This window comes from Bos indicus x Bos taurus, chromosome 20 (assembly GCF_003369695.1).
Source record: "Bos indicus x Bos taurus breed Angus x Brahman F1 hybrid chromosome 20, Bos_hybrid_MaternalHap_v2.0, whole genome shotgun sequence".
NCBI classification, from domain to species: Eukaryota; Metazoa; Chordata; class Mammalia; order Artiodactyla; family Bovidae; genus Bos; species Bos indicus x Bos taurus.
The window spans coordinates 55,543,100-55,557,336 of record NC_040095.1 but is presented as its reverse complement, the minus strand read 5'-3'; positions in this window follow the sequence as shown (position 1 = coordinate 55,557,336).

Genomic DNA, 14,237 nt, shown 5'->3' with positions numbered 1-14,237 from the left:
CAAGGACCACTTGCTAGAATGAGGTATACTTGGGTTATTCCTGTGCATATGTTGCCTTAGCAACAAGGCAAATCTTACCCATTTCAGCTAAAGCTTATCAATAAAGCAGTCTCATAAGAGCCTAGTGTTCACATCATTACACGTCTGTTATGCTTTTTCCTCTGTCCCTTAACCATGGCAATTCTCAGATTAATTAAGCAAATGCAGATTGACTGAATGGCTCCACAGACGCAGTCACTCAAAAACAGTAATACTAGAATGATCGTTAAAAATCACAGTGGACAACCCCAAGTTACCATATTGTTTTTGTTTCCTAGCTCCGCCACGGCAAATTCTTATCCCTTCCAGGCAGAAGCTTGAGGGTTCCATGTTGAACATCGGTCATCTATTTAGACTGGCCAGTATCCATTACTTAGAAACCTCAGGCAACAATAAAGCAGCGTTTAGGAGGAGGAAGAGTTATCCAGTCTTGCCAACTGCCGTTTAAGAATGAACAGGTATGAGAGTCCCTGAAAGTAAAAATAAAGTAAGAGAAATGCATCTCAAAATTTTCATGTTAAAACTTAAGTTACCTCAACCCCCTGAAATAAATGATTTAATTTATGGTAAAAATAAGCAGATGAACTGAAACTTTTTTGTTATAATAAGTTGTGCCTCTTGTTTAAAATATTTGTGAAAAATTTTAGGAAGATTTGTCTTAGCTTAGAGGAATAGTACATAGTACATGTATCTTTCTCTCTGAAAAAGCAAAGAAAGTGAACGTGTTAGTCATTCAGTCATGTCCCATTCTTTGCGACTCCATGGACTATATAGCCTGCCAGACTTCTCTGTCCATGGAGTTCTCCAGTCAAGAGTACTGGAGTGGATAGCCATTCCCTTTTCCAGGATATCTTCCCAGCTCAGGGATTGAACCTGGGTCTTCTGCATTGTGGGTGGATTCTTTACTATCTGAGCCACCAGGGAAACCCATTTATTTATCTATCTAGCATCAATTTATCTATTGACTGATTGACTGGAATTAAAGGCCAGACTGGTAGACTGGAACTTCAGGTGAGAGCTGATGTTTCAGTGTTTAGTCTACACTCCTCAGGACAGCAGGTCAGAAGCAGGAAGAATTTCTATGTTACAGTTTTGGGAGAATTTCTTCTTCTACAAGAAACCTGTAAATGATTGAATATATTGTTGTTGTTGAGCCACTAAGTCGTGTCTGACTATTTGGAACCCCATGGACTGCAGCACGCCAGGCTTCCCTGTCTTCCGCTGTCTCCCAGAGTTTGCTCAAACTTATGTCCATTGAACTGGTGATGCCATCCAACCATCTTATCCTCTGTCACCCACTTCTCCTCCTGTCCTCAAACTTCCTCAGCATCAGAGTATTTTCCAATGAGTCAGCTCTTTGCATCAGGTGGCCACAGTATTGGAGCTCCAGCTTCAGCATCAGTCCTTCCAATGAATATTCAGGGCTAAATAACTTTAGGATTGACTGGCTTGATCTCCTTGATGTCCAAGGGACAATCAAGTCTTCTACTGCACCACAATTCAAAAGCATTGATTCTTTGGCCCTTAAACTTTTTTACGGTACAGCTCTTGCATCCATATGTAACTGCTAGAAAAGCCACAGCTTTGACTATATGAACCTTTGTCAGCAAAATGATGTCTCTGCTTTTTAATACCTTGTCTAGGTTTGTCATACTTTTCTCCCAACGAGCAACAGGCTTTGAATTTAGTGGCTGTAGTCACCATCTGCAGTGATTTTGGAACCCAAGAAAATAAAATCTGCCACTGTTTCCACTTTGATTTTGACCCATCACATTATGAAGAATAATCTGCTTACTCAAAGCTTTTTGATTTAAATGTCAATCACATCCTCAAATACTTTCAAAACATCTAGACTAGAGTTTGATCAAAGAATTCAGCACTGGAGCCTAGCCAAGTTGACATATAAGATTAATTATCAAAAAGCTCAAAATAAGAGATTTGAGGTTGATTGTTCTAGTTTCCTAAAGGTAAATTCATTCTTAAAATATGAGGGAGGGAATAAAAAAGAAGTGAAACTAAGAAGTAAAAGAAACATGGCAGATAGAATAAAAGTGATTATAACTATTCTAGCAACTTCCTTATCCTTCATTTCTTTCTCATTTCCTTAATTATAATACTTCTATATGGTAAAACAATTAGGGAAGCATATTCTAGAAGCTGAATTAAAATTTGCTTCATAATTATTTTTTTGTAGTACTGTCAAGTGAAAAAATAATCTTTTTCTCTGAGAACAGAAAACTATTGCATAGCCTGGATAAAATTAAAATCTATGTATTTTGAGACTTTTTTCAGCCAAGAGAATTAATGCTTTCCATTAATGTGATATGGTTTGCTTAAAACAAACAATGCCTTGTTTTGACAATAAGATTATATAAATGACTAAAATCAATTAGTTAGTGTTGGGTTTTGGCCCTACAAGATGTCTCTCAAAGGCTTATATGATTATAGCTTGTGTGATTTTTGCAATTTTCTGTGATTATCAGTTTCTATCATTAGATGATCTTCTCTTGCAAAACTGGAGCTCATGCTTTTCATGTTTTGGTAACATTTTTGCCCACCTGGTAGAGTTATTACTGATACTGGAAATATAAAGACATGGGGGACCCAGAGGATTGCCAGGCTATGACAGTTAGTTTTATGTATCAACTTGCCTGGGCTACAGTACTCAGTTATATAACTGTGAAAGCATTTTGTACATGTGGCTAAACTCCACAATCAACTAGCCTTATTTACTTGATAAAAATGTAGAATCATTTTAATCCAAAATAAAATTAAAAATTAACTTAAAAATAAATTGAAATTTACTTAAAAATAAAAGTTAAACTAAATTCAAAATTTCAATGAAAAGGGGATTAAGAGGTACAAACTACTATGTGAAGAATAAGTTATAAGGATATACTATACAGCATAGGAAATATAACCAGTATTTTGTAATAATTATAAATGAAGTATAATTTTTAGATATTATGAATCACTATGTTGCAAACCTGAAATTTAATATTGTAAATCAACTATATGTCAATTTAAAAATGCACAATTAACTTTAAGTAAAGGTGATTACCCTTGATAATATAAATAGGCCTCAGCCAGCCAATCAATTGAAGCTCTTAAGAGTGAAACTGGTTTTTTGTATGAAGAAGAAATTGTGCCTCAAGACTGTAAACTAGAAATCCTGCCTGAATTTTCAGCTTGCCACCTGCTCTATGGAGTTCAGATAAACACCTCAAACATGTAAGTCAATTTCTTGAAATAAAGCTCCAAAAAAAAAAAAGGATACACACACACACACACACACATATATACACACATACACATATATGTATATTTACACATACATACTTATACATGTATATACTGGTTCAGTTTCTTTGTGTGTGTGTATGTTCAGTCACTCAGTCGTGTCCAACTCTTGGACAACTCGTGTCCAACTCCCCATGGACTGTGGCCCACCAGGCTTCTCTGTCCATGGAATTTTCCAGACAAGAATACTGGAGTGGATTGCAATGACCTTCTCCAGGAGATTTTCCTAATCTAGGGATCTAACCTGAATCTCTTATGTCTCCTGTGTTGCCAAGGGGATTCTTTATCACTAGCACCATCTGGGAAGACTGTTTCTTTGGAGAACCCTTCAAGATACTCACATTAATATTGTTTTTTTTTTTTTTTTTTTGACTCATTCATTTGCATTATTAAACTTGGAATGTATTTGCTAAAGCTCAGTGTCTATATGACATTGCCTAGTCTAATGGGCATAAGAAATCATTGAAGTCATGATGCTGTGAATATGTTTGTGTAGACTAAACATCTATTTTGAACTGTGGTGTTGGAAAAGACTCTGAGACTCCCTTGGACTGCAAGGAGATCAAACCAGTCAATCTTAAAGGAAATCAACCCTGACTATTCATTGGAAAAACTGATGCTGAAGCTGAAGCTCCAATCCTCTGGCCACCTGATGTGAAGAACTGGCTCCTTGGAAAAGACCCTGATGCTGGGAAAGATTGAAGGCAGGAGGAGAAGTGGTATGACAGAGGATTAAATGGTTAGATGGCATCACTGATGCAATGGACATGAGTTTGAGCAAGCTCCGGGAGCTGGTGACGGACAGGGAGGCCTGGTGTGCTGCAGTCCATGGGGTTGCAATGAGTCGGACACGACTGAGTGACTGAACTGAAATGGCTATTTTACTAGGAATGGCTAATAACTCAGAAAATAATTTGCAAGTTGGATTAAATGTAGGGTTTATTAAAACTAGACAGTGCCATCTTATAAAATTAATTTATATAAGTTTGGCTGTGAGATTTAACCTTCAAAGTATTAATTGTCAAATATGCCATTGAGTTGACCCTCTAGTAAAAAAAGAAAAAAAAATGATATAATGGCAATGCCTAAAATCCCCCATCTGCAAATTATATAAGATCCCTCTGCAAATGGAGGCAAATCAGATGGGTGAAGTTCAAAGCTTGGTAAGGTTCCCTGTGTGAAATCTCAATACCTTAAAAAAGGATGTCAGAACCTGAGCTGGGTTTAAAAACAAATACCAGCTAAGGGATGTGGCTCAGTTTTCTGACGGAAAATACTAAGATAGAGAATTGTACAGGTGCTCAGGGTACGAACTAATTAAGGAAGCTTCTCAAAATTACCCTCCACAGATCTATCCGAGGTGCCGGGTGTAAGAGTCATTCTTTGTAAGATTCAAGACTTGCAGACACAAATATGCAGTCTCAGGAAGCTCAGCCTGGAGCCACTTTGTGACAGAGGGTAGAAGACTAGCAAATGCTTCTTGAAAGTAGATTTGCTGTGCATAGGTTAAAATATGTGATTTTACAAATTATCACGAGGGCCACCAAACCCACAGATTTACTACTCATATAAAATGTTCTTCTGCTTTCTTGAGGTAACCAGTGAAATTTGGGGAGGCTGACATATGCTTATTTACAACAAGTCAAGCAAGCTAGGTCAAGGAACTACAGGCTTAGAGGTGAGGATTCTTGGATGATGTGAATTAAATTTGGCATACTGACCTCTTTCTGCTGACAGTCCTCTTTTGAAGGTCACCATCTCTCTCATTGTCAAGTCTGGTGACTTTTTATCTGCTGTTATTCTCCAGGGCTTCTGAAGAAGTTAATCCTCTAATCCTTTGATTACTGACACTTCCTTTCCTCGATTTTTGCTTTCTCTTCTCTGTTGATTGCTCTCTTTCTCCCACTCTAATTTGCTCTGGTGCTTTGTTCTTTACAGAATGAAAATTACAAGACTTTCAAGAAAGGCCTTAGCACTGAAATAAAGTCATTTTAGGGGATATTTTTTTCATCAGTGGGAATATAGATTTCCTAGTTCCAACTTTTTGTATTCTCCCCTCCTCACTCTTTAGTGAAGAAGAGGGCATTTTAAAATCATAATAAAACATGGAATTGTGTTGCACTGAAGGGTCTGGAAGGTCTCTACTGAGTTCTTCTATGAGAAACAGATGGAGACCCCCAACTCAAAGGATGAAGGTAGGGACTTGGGTTCCAGAGGCTGGGCCTGGAGCATGTGTTGGGACTCATGGCCTGTTTCAAATAGATCAGAAATGTGGAAAGAACAGAAGTGAGATGAGCTGCAAGTCCTCTTCTTGAGGCCCCTGGAAGCCCCACTGTGTAGGGACTGAAGGGAAAAGGGAAAAGGATAGGAATGCTTTCACACATACTTCATACTTCGCATATTTGTGAATGACTAGTTTTTCACCTAGGATAAAACAGTGCCCACCTGCTTTTCCTGCCATTGCATAGCTGGCAGAGATCTCACTTGTGAGCATGTGCATCATCTCTTGTCTGTGGGAACCACTGGAGATGCAGTGGTTATTCTAATCTCTCACCTTCTCTCATTTCAGCAAAGCATCACCCTTACATGTCTAAGTACCACCCTTATATGTCTAAGTACCTTCAAGAGGGATATCTTAGATATCCCCATGCTTGAAGGAACTCAACCCACCCCCAACTGTCCCTGTCTTTCCCATTCTCTCTAATTCTGATTCTCAAAAATATCATGATTCTCCCAACTGAGAGGATGGGAGAAGAGATTCCCAAATTGGAGTCTGTCTGACTCTTCTTCTCTGTTTGATGACTCATGGATTTGGTCTGCACTGAGTTCTGTAGTTTATTGGCTTTGGCTCTTATCCTGTCTCTATATTTTCTTTTCCATAAACTTTGTGGAAACCCTCATCGAAGTCTTCTTTGCCTCATGCCTTCTAATTGTTCTCTCCCTCATTCCTCTCCACTCCAAGCTGAATACTTTAGCTAGATTTGTTTTCTTCAAAGAAATTCCTCTTATCTTGCCATTGCGATTCACAAACATTTATATCCACCTGTCTGGTTTCCAGAGCCTTAAGTTCTAGCTACATTGTCCGAACATTCTTTTTTTGGCCACTTTGAGTGACATGTGGGATCTTAGTTCCCCAACCAGGGACTGAACCTGTGCCCCCTGCATTCGGAGTACAGAGTGTTATCCACTAGATCACCAGGAAAGTCCCTATGCAAATATTCTTGTTTCTCCAGCACAATCTCTGCACTCGCCTAAAGCCTTGGGGACAAATCTTGCTTACCCTTACCTCACTGTTTTTCTTCTTCATCTTCATCCCTGCCTGGGTCAATGATGATTTTAAGTTTTGCAATCCTCTCTCACTGCTTTCAAACTCAGCAAACATTATTTCTTTTGCATTCTTATTGCTCAGTATTATGTATAATATGCTTAATATATCCTTATGTTTCCTCTCTGCTCAGTCATGTCTGATTCTTTATAGCCCCATGGACTATAACCCACCAGGCTCCTCAGTCCATGGGATCTTTCAGGCAAGAATGCTAGAGTGGGTTTCCATGCCCTCCTCCAGGGGATTTTCCTGAACCAGGGATCTGACCCACAACTCCTGCATTGATAGGCAGGCTCTTTATCACTAGCACCACCTGGGAAGCCCAAATGACAGAATGCGGTCCACTGGAGAAGGGAAGGCAAACCACTTCAGTATTCTTGCCTTGGGAACCCCATGAACAGTATGAAAAGGCAAAATGATAGGATACTGAAAGAGAAACTCCCCAGGTCAGTAGTGGCCCAATATGCTACTGGAGATCAGTGGAGAAATAACTCCAGAAAGAATGAAGGGATGAAGCCAAAACAAAAAAATACCCAGTTGTGAATGTGACTGGTGATAGAAGCAAGGTCCGATGCTATAAAGAGCAATATTGCACAGGAACCTGGAATGTTAGGTCCATGAATCAAGGCAAATTGGAAGTGGTCAAACAGGAGATTGCAAGAGTGAACGTTGACATTCTAGGAATCAGTGAACTAAAATGGACTGGAATGGGTGAATTTAACTCAGATGACCATTATATCTACTATTGTGGGCAGGAATCCCTTAGAAGAAATGGAGTAGCCATCATGGTCAACAAAAGAGTCCAAAATGCAGTACTTGGATGCAATCTAAAAAATAACAGAATGATCTCTGTTTGTTTCCAAGGCAAACCATTCAATATCACAGTAATCCAAGTCTATGCCACAACCAGTAACACTGAAGAAGCTGAAGTTGAATGGTTCTATGAAGACATACAAGACCTTTTAGAACTAACACCCAAAAAAGATGTCCTTTTCATTATAGGGGACTGGAATGCAAAAGTAGGAAGTCAAGAAACACCTGGAGTAACAGGCAAATCTGGCCTTGGAATACAGAATGAAGCAGGGCAAAGCCTGACAGAATTTTGCCAAGAGAATGCACTGGACATAGCAAACACCCTCTTCCAACAACACAAGAGAAGACTGTACATTGGATATCACCAGATGGTCAACACCGAAATCAGACTGATTATATTCTTTGCAGCCAAAGATGGAGAAGCTCTATACAGTCAGCAAAAACAAGACCGGGAGCTGACTGTGGCTCAGATCTTGAGCTCCTTATTGCCAAATTCAGACTGAAATTGAAGAAAGTAGGGAAAACCACTAGACCATTTAGGTATGACCTAAATCAAATCCATATGATTATACAGTGGACGTGAGAAATAGATTTAAGGGACTAGATCTGATAGATAGAGTGCCTGATGAACTATGGATGGAGATTCATGACATTGTACAGGAGACAGGGATCAAGACCATCCCCATGGAAAAGAAATGCAAAAAAGCAAAATGGCTGTCTGGGAAGGCCTTACAAATAGCTGTGAAAAGAGGAGAAGTGAAAAGCAAAGGAGAAAAGGAAAGATATAAGCATCTGAATTCAGAGTTCCAAAGAATAGCAAGGAGAGATAAGAAAGCCTTCCTCAGTGATCAATGCAAAGAAATAGAGGAAAACAACAGAATGGGAAAGACTAGAGATCTCTTCAAGAAAATTAGAGATACCAAGGGAACATTTCATGCAAAGATGGGTTCAATAAAGGGCAGAAATGGTATGGACCTAACAGAAGCAGAAGATATTAAGAAGAGAATGTGGCAAGAATACACAGAACTGTACAGAAAAGATCTTCATGACCCAGATAATCACGATGGTATGATCACTCACCTAGAGCCAGACATCCTGGAATGTGAGGTCAAGTGGGCCTTAGGAAGCATCACTACGAACAAAGCTAGTGGAGCTGGTGGAATTCCAGTTGAGCTATTTCAAATCCTGAAAGACGATGCTGTCAAAGTGTTGCACTCAATATGCCAGCAAATTTGGGAAACTCAGCAGTGGCCACAGGACTGGAAAAGGTCTGTTTTCATTCCAATCCCAAAGAAAGTCAATGCCAAAGAATGCTCAAACTACCACACAATTGCACTCATCTCACACGCTAGTAAAGTAATGCTCAAAATTCTCCAAGCCAGGCTTCAGCAATACGTGAACCATGAACTTCCAGATGTTCAAGCTGGTTTTAGAAAAGTCAGAGGAACCAGAGATCAAATTGCCAACATCCGCTGGATCATGGAAAAAGCAAGAGAGTTCCAGAAAAACGTCTATTTCTGCTTTATTGACTATGCCAAAGCCTTTGACTGTGTGGATCACAATAAACTGTGGAAAATTCTGAAAGAGATGGGAATACCAGACCACCTGACCTGCCTCTTGAGAAACATATATGCAGGTCAGGAAGCAACTGTTAGAACTGGACATGGAACAACAGACTGGTTCCAAATAGGAAAAGGAGTATGTCAAGGCTGTATATTGTCACCCTGCTTATTTAACTTATATGCAGAGTACATCACAAGAAACGCTGGGCTGGAAGAAGCACAAGCTGGAATCAAGATTGCCAGGAGAAATATCAATAACCTCAGATATGCAGATGACACCACCCTTAAGGCAGAAAGCAAAGAAGAACTAAAGAGCTTCGTGATGAAAGTTTGAAAGAGGAGAGTGAAAAAGTTGGCTTAAAACTCAACATTCAGAAAACTAAGATCATGGTATCTGGTCCCATCACTTCATGGCAAGTAAATGGGGAAACAGTGTAAACAGTGTCAGACTTTATTTTTGGGGGCTCCAAAATCACTGCAGATGGTAACTGCAGTCATAAAATTAAAAGATGTATACTCCTTGGAAGAAAAATTATGACCAACCTAGACAGCATATTAAACAGCAGAGACATTACTTTGGCAATAAAAGTCCATCTAGTCAAAGCTATGGTTTTTCCAGTGGTCATGTATGGATGTGAGAGTTGGACTATATATAAAGAAAGCTGAGCACCAAAGAACTGATGCTTTTCAACTGTGGTGTTGGAGAAGATTCTTGAGAGTCCCTTGGCCTAAAAGGAGAACCAACCAATCCATCCTAAAGGAAATCAGTCCTGAATACTCATTGGAAGGACTGATGCTGAACCTGAAATGGCAATACTTTGGCCACCTGATGTGAAGAACTGACTCATTGGAAAAGACCCTGATGCTGGGGAAGATTGAAGTCAGGCAGAGAAGGGGATGACAGAAGATGAGATGGCTGGATGTCATCACCAACTCAATGGACATGAGTTTGAGTAAACTCTGGGTGTTGGTGATGAGAGGCCTGGTGTGCTGCAATCCATGGGGTCGCAAAGAGTTGGACATGACTGAGCGACTGAACTGAACTGAATTGATATGGTGCTAGAAGACACAGTCTGGTGCTGCTGCTAAGTCGCTTGAGTCATGTCTGACTCTGTGCTACCCCTTAGACGGCAGCCCACCAGGCTTCCCTGTCCCTGGGATTCTCCAGGCAAGAACACTGGAGTGGGTTGCCATTTCCTTCTTCAATGTATGAAAGTGAAAAGTGAAAGTGAAGTCGCTCAGTCGTGTCCGACTCTTAGCGACCCCATGGACTACAGCCTACCAGGCCCTCCCTCCATGGGATTTTCCAGGCAAGAGTGCTGTAATGGGGTGCCATTCCCTCCTCACAAAAGCTAAGGTTCAAAAGGTAGTCTCTGATAACTGTACGAACTTGGAAACAGAACCATGTTTCCTTGTAGCTACCAATGGAAACATTTTGAAAAGCCTTATAATCAATGTAGACTTCACTAAAGATTTCTGAGGAGATAGCAGGAGAGGGTGTCAATTACATAGCCAGTAATTACATTTACCTCCTGTAAGGACTGAAACCAATATCATTTCCTGTCTCTGTTAAACAGTACTGGGCCCACACATATTTGCCTGGCTCTGTGTAACTGGGGTCAGGTATACTTTCCTGCCTGCATGGAACACCAACAGTAATCTAACCAAAAGGAAACAAACCAAACAAAACCCAGGAACAGAAATCTTAGTTACATTCTCCAGAGAATACTGGTTCCTGGGAAACAAGACTGTGAACCCTGAGGTAGCTTGCTCTCCAGGGGTCTCTTCAAAACACTCACTTCATTGTTCCATCAACCAAGGACATTATGTTATAAATTCTGGCCAGTCTCAACCATTTCCCCACATTGCAAGATCCATCTTAACATCACCCAGGCCTCGAAACTCCATATGCCTGTTTCCCCATTTTGAGACACTGCTAAGCTCTGTCAAGGATTGTTCTCCTTTATTACAGGAAGTCTGGTAAATTTAGCTTTGCTAGTACAGCAGGTTTTTCTGGTGAGTTTTTGGGAGACTGATGAGATAGTTTAGTTCTGTCTCAAAATCCTTTATCTTCCTGGCAACCCCCTATCCTTCATCCATGTGGCTCCTACCCGACACCCTTTCCCCAACCTCCTCTTCATAAGCTGGTAATTTAAATACACTTCAACTGATGAACCTGTAGGCCCTAGACTGTCAACTACCAAGCAGACTGCTGTGAGCATTTACCCAGCCAGGTGAGCCTCTATCTGAGGATATTAACATGTTTGTTTCCATAATGTTAAATAGCACAACTCTATATTTATTTATTTTTTTATATTTTATTTTATTTTTTAACTTTACAATATTGTATTGGTTTTGCCATATATCAACATGAATCCACCACAGGTATACATGTGTTCCCCATCCTGAACCCTCCTTCCTCCTCCCTCCCCATACCATCCCTCTGGGTTGTCCCAGTGTACTAGCCCCAAGCATCCAGTATCGTGCATCGAACCTGGACTGGCAACTCGTTTCATATATGATATTATACATGTTTCAATGCCATTCTCCCAAATCATCCCACCCTCTCCCTCTCCCACAGAGTCCAAAAGACTGATCTATACATCAGTGTCTCTTTTGCTGTCTCGTATACAGGGTTATTGTTACCATCTTTCTAAATTCCATATATATGCATTAGTATACTGTATTGGTGTTTTTCTTTCTGGCTTACTTCACTCTGTATAATAGGCTCCAGTTTCATCCACCTCATTAGAACTGATTCAAATGTATTCTTTTTAAGGGCTGAGTAATACTCCATTGTGTATATGTACCACAGCTTTCTTATCCATTCATCTGCTGATGGACATCTAGGTTGCTTCCATGTCCTGGCTATTATAAACAGTGCTGTGATGAACAGTGGGGTACACATGTCTCTTTCAATTCTGGTTTCCTCAGTGTGTATGCCCAGCAGTGGGATTGCTGGGTCATAAGGCAGTTTTATTTCCAGTTTTTTAAGGAATCTCCATACTGTTCTCCATAGTGGCTGTACTAGTTTGCATTCCCACCAACAGTGTAAGAGGGTTCCCTTTTCTCCACACCCTCTCCAGCATTTATTGCTTGTAGACTTTTGGATCGCAGCCATTCTGACTAGTGTGAAATGGTAGCGCATAGTGGTTTTGATTTGCATTTCTCTGATAATGAGTGATGTTGAGCATCTTTTCATGTGTTTCTTAGCCATCTGTATGTCTTTGGAGAAATGTCTATTTAGTTCTTTGGCCCATTTTTTGATTGGGTCATTTATTTTTCTGGAATTGAGCTGTCGGAGTTGCTTGTATATTTTTGAGATTAGTTGTTTGTCAGTTGCTTCATTTGCTATTATTTTCTCCCATTCTGAAGGCTGTCTTTTCACCTTGCTAATAGTTTCCTTTGATGTGCAGAAGCTTTTAAGTTTAATTAGGTCCCATTTGTTTATTTTTGCTTTTATTTCCAATATTCTGGGAGGTGGGTTATAGAGGATCCTGCTGTGATATATGTCGGAGAGTGTTTTACCTATGTTCTCCTCTTACGTTTAGATCTTTAATCCATCTTGAGTTTATTTTTGTGTGTGGTGTTAGAAAGTGGTCTAGTTTCATTCTTTTACAAGTGGTTGACCAGTTTTCCCAGGACCACTTGTTAAAGAGATTGTCTTTAATCCATTGTATATTCTTGCCTCCTTTGTCAAAGATAAGATGTCCATAGGTGCGTGGATTTATCTTTGGGCTTTCTATTTTGTTCCATTGATGTATATTTCTGTCTTTGTGCCAGTACCATACTGTCTTGATGACTGCGGCTTTGTAGTAGAGCCTGAAGTCAGATAGGTTGATTCCTCTAGTTCCATTCTTCTTTCTCAAGATTGCTTTGGCTATTCGAGATTTTTTGTATTTCCATACAAATTGTGAAATTATTACAACTCTATATTTAGAGTCTGGGCTTCCCAGATGGTACTAGTGGTAAAGAACCTGCCTGCCAATGCAGCAGATGTAAGGAGATGTAAGAGACTTGGGTTCGATCCCTGAGTGGGGAAGATCCCCTGGAAGAGGCAATGGCAATCCACTCCAGTATTCTTGCCCGGAGAATCCCATGGGCAGAGAAACCTGGCAGACTACAGTCCCTAGGGCTGCAAAGAGTCAGACACCATTGAAGTGACTTAGCTTGCACAGGCATGTACTTAGAGTCTGGATGATGTGGAAGTCTCTGTAGTTTTTATTCTTTTTTCATTCCTTCTCTCTCTACCTATCTCAGGAGGCTAGAACAGCTGTCTAGCAGCTGCTTAAGAAAGAGCTTAAAAGTGTAGAATCAGCAGATGGCAGGAAGAAATACTCAGAACCCTGATTCAGCCATACTTCCTCTCTTTCAAGGACAGGAGAGTTTGTTTTCGTGTGTGGAGATGGATTTACACGAGGATTACCCTCCTCTCTACCCATCTTCTCCCATTTTAACACCAGGCATGTCAACATCTCTGATTTCAAAAAAGAAGAAACAAAAGGGAAGGATATGAGGAAATCCAGAAATTCTTTGGGATTAACTGGTGTTTCTGCAAACCTCTTGGAAGGATGGTGGAATTCTTTACAGCATAAGTGTGCTTTTAAAAGTTCCCCATAAATATAATTTTTAATGCCTATATAACATTCCTTCATAGGCACACTCAGTAATTTTTCTTTACTGTTTCCCTATTGATGGACATTTCAGTTATTTATAATGTTCAGGGTTTTGAACATTCTTGAGAATAAATCCTTGTCTGCATTCCTTAGTATTTCCCTTCAGGATGAATTTCTGGTTGTGGAATTCCTGGATAAAAGCTATAGCCATTTTGAAGTATTTAACTATACACTGTACATGGATTTCCCTTTAGAAATTTGAAATGTCCCTTGTGAGATATTAATTCATGGCAGAAATGAAATATGCAGCCTTAACTGTTGGCATTAGCTGCTGGCCATATTTGTATGGAAACCACACTTTAAAAAAACTTTTTTACGTCGGAGTGGATTTGATTTACAGTGCTGTGTTAGTAGTTTCAGGTGTACAGAGCCGTGATTTTAGTTATACATGTGTGTGCTCAGTCACTCAGTCATGTTTGACTCTTTGTGACCCCATGGACTGTGGCCCACCAGGCTCCTCTGTTCATGGAATTTTCCAGGCAAGAATGCTAGAGTGGGTTGCCATTTCTGACTCCAGGGGAT